The sequence below is a fragment of the Mustela putorius genome, unplaced genomic scaffold, assembly GCF_011764305.1.
Source record: "Mustela putorius furo isolate JIRA1106 unplaced genomic scaffold, ASM1176430v1.1 tig00003898_pilon_pilon_pilon, whole genome shotgun sequence".
In the NCBI taxonomy this organism is placed as follows: Eukaryota; Metazoa; Chordata; class Mammalia; order Carnivora; family Mustelidae; genus Mustela; species Mustela putorius.
In genome coordinates, this window is record NW_025422047.1 from 253,015 (window position 1) to 256,410 (window position 3,396).

At 40.4% G+C, this 3,396-nt stretch overlaps 1 pseudogene; it reads right to left on the minus strand.

Annotated features, from left to right (window-relative positions):
- Positions 1–2,240: 2,240 nt before the first annotated feature.
- LOC101674686 lies at positions 2,241–3,191 on the minus strand (annotated as a pseudogene).
- Positions 3,192–3,396: the final 205 nt, after the last annotated feature.

Genomic DNA, 3,396 nt, shown 5'->3' on the forward strand with positions numbered 1-3,396 from the left:
AGAACAGGACAAAACCATGCCAGAGATCTAAGTGAAACAGATATAAGTAACATGCTTGAGAGATAATTTGATGATCATAAGGATACTTGCTGGACTTGAGAAAAGAGTGGAAGACACGCAAGAGACCCTGAACACAGAGATAAGGAATAAGATAGAAGAGATAAAGGGCTTAAAAGTGAAATAAACATACCTGATATAATGAACAGCTGGCCTGAAAAAGCAAAGGAATGAATTGGTGACCTAGAGTGATGGAAAGTAATCAAGCTGAACAAAAGAGAGAAAAAAGGAATTGTGCAAAACAATAATTGACTTAGGGAACTCCTTGGCTCCATCAAACATAATAACATTCATATCATAGGAGTCCCAGAAGAAGAGAGAGAAAAGGGAGCAGAAAATTTATTTAAAGAAAATCAGTTGAAAACTTCCTTAATGTAAAGAATGAAACAGCTATCCAGATCCAGGAGGAAACTCAACAAAATCAGACTCATACAAAGACATATTATAATTAAAATTGCAAAATTTAGTGATTAAAAAAATCTTAAAAGCCACAAGACTGGAGCACCTGGGTGACTCAGTGGTAAAGCCTTTGCCTTCAACTCAGGTCATGATCTCAGGGTCCTGGGATCAAGCTTCTCACCAGGCTCTCTGCTTCCCCCTCTCCCTCTGCCTGCCTCTCTGCCTACTCATGATCTCTCTCTCTCTCTGTCAAATTTTTTTTAAAAAATCATTTTAAAAAAGCCACAAGAATAAGGAAGTCACTAATTTACAAGGGAATACCCATAAGACTAGTAGATTTTTTAAAAAAAACCTTTCCAAGTCAGAGGACGTGGCATCATATGTTCAAAGTGCTGAACTGGAAAAATCTGCAATCCAAAAATACTCCTTCTAGCAAGGCTATCATTCAGAATAGAAGGAGACATAAAAAGAATTTCCCAGAAAAACAAAAGTAAAGGAGTTTATGACTACTAAACCAGCCCTGCAAGAAATACTACGGGGGACTCTGAATGGAAAGGACAGAACAAAAAAGACCATATAAAAGTGGGAAACATAAAAGCAGTGAAAGTGAATATTTCTATAAAAAAGAACTCACAAAAAATGTTAAATATACTAACATATATCTAAAACACAGGAGGGAGAGAAGCAAAGAATCAATTCGAACTTAAAGGACATCAAGTTAGTATGGTCTGCTATATACAGAAGAGGTTATAGAAAATCAAAAACCACTAATAAACAGCCAAAGAATAAAGAGAAAAAAATCCAAATACATCACTAAAGAGAATCAACAGAACAAGAAAAAAGAATCAGAGACAATCTTCTGAACCACAAAACAAGTAATAAAATAACAATAAATACATATTAATAATTATGTTTCCTGTAAATGGATTAAACATCCCAATCAGAGGACATAGGGTAACAAATTGATAAGAAAAAAAAAAGACCTATCTATATGATAACTATAACAGACTCATTTTATTGTTTTAAAGATTTTATTTATTTGTCAGAGAGAGAGAGAGAAGCAGGAGGAGTAGCAGGTAGAGAGAGAAGCAGGGTCCCCGCTGAGCAAGAAGCCCAATGTTGGGCTCAATCTCAGAACCCTGGAATTGTGACCTGAGCCTAAGGCAGCCAGTTAAGTGGCTGAATGAGCCACCCAGGCACCACACAGACTCATTTTAGACCTAAAAGCACTGACTGAAAGTAAGAGGATAAAGAAATGTCCACCATACAAATGGTTATCAAAAGAAAAGTCAAAGTAGGGGCATCTGGGTGGCTCAGTCAGTTAAGTATCTGCCTTTGGCTCAGGTCATGACCCTCTGGTCCTGGCATTAAACCCTGCATGGGGCTCCATGCTCATACGGGAGTCTGCCTGTCTCTCTCCCTCTGCACCTCCCCACCCCTGCTCATGCTTTCTCTCTTGCTCTCAAATAAATTTAAAAAAAAAATTTTTTAAAGAGAGAAAAGAAATCCAGAGAAGCAATACTTATTTCATACAAAATTGACGTTATTTATTTATTTATTTATTTATTTATTTATTTTGGCTAGGTAGAGCATACTATATTGGTGTTCATAACAATGTAGGGCTCTCCAAGCCTTTCCCTTTCTTCAAGGAGTGGAAACTATGGAGGTTGAGAGATTCTCAGTGTATTGAGGATGAGTTGTGGCAAATACTTCCCAACAGCTGAGGGCCTCTCTCTTCCTCTTGCTTTCACTGGGGCGGGGGGGGGGGGTGGTTTAGAGGGCTCTTACTCCCTGAAGGCCATGTGGATCATAACATCCACCACCCAGTTGCTGTAGCCAAATGTATGTCACATCAGGAAAGGAGCTTGACAATGTGGTCACTGAGAGCAATGCCAGTCCCAGCATCAAAGGTAGAAGAGTAGGTGTCATTGTTAAAGTCACAGGAGACAACCTGATCCTCAGCATTGCTCAGGATGTCCTCGAGGAAGCCATCGGATTCTTGTTTTACCACCTTCTTAATGTCACTCTATTTGGCAACTTTCTTCAGGAGGCAGGACAGATCCAAAATTGACAGAGTGGGGGGTAGAAATATGAAAGGCCTTGTCAGTGGGCTTACCATTTGGCTCAGGAATGACCTTGCCTTACAGCCCTGGTGGCACTTTAGAAGCAGAAATGGTATTCTGGGCAGCCTCTTTGGCTCATGTCATAGCTTCCCCAAGGATCTGTCCATAGTCCTCTGGGTGGCAGTGATGGTATGGACTGTGGTCATGAGTCCCTCCACAATGTCAAAATTGTCATGGGATAACCTTGGCCAGCGGGACCAAGCAGTTGGTAGTACATGAGCTATTGCCCATCACAAATATGGGGGCATCTGCAGAAGGGGCAGAGATGATAATCCTCTTGGTCCCACACTTCAAATGAGCCCCAGGCTTCGTGGTGATGAAGACTCCAGTGGACTCAATAACATACTCAGCATGAGCATCACCCCACTTGATGGTGAGATTTCACTTATCAAAGTGGAGATGGGCTTTCCATGATGACAAATTTCCCATCCTGAGCCTTAACTGTGCAATGAAATTTTCCATGGATGGAATCACATGGAACATGTAGACCATGTAGTTGAGGTCAATGAAGGCATCACTGATTGTGACAATTTCCATTTTGCCAGCATTAAAAGCAGCCATAGTGACCAGGCGTGCAATATGACCAAATCTGTTTACTCTGACCTTCACCATCTTGTCTCTGGGTCATGGCTAGCACTGCACCAGAAAATGTGGCTGTCTGCTGAACAGGGAGAAGCAGAGACCCAAGTTAAAATAGACTTTAAAGGAAAGACTGTAACAAGAGATAAAGAAGGACACTATATAATAATAAAGGGACATTCCAATGGGAAGATATACCAATCGGAAATATTTACACACCCAATATAGGAACACCCAA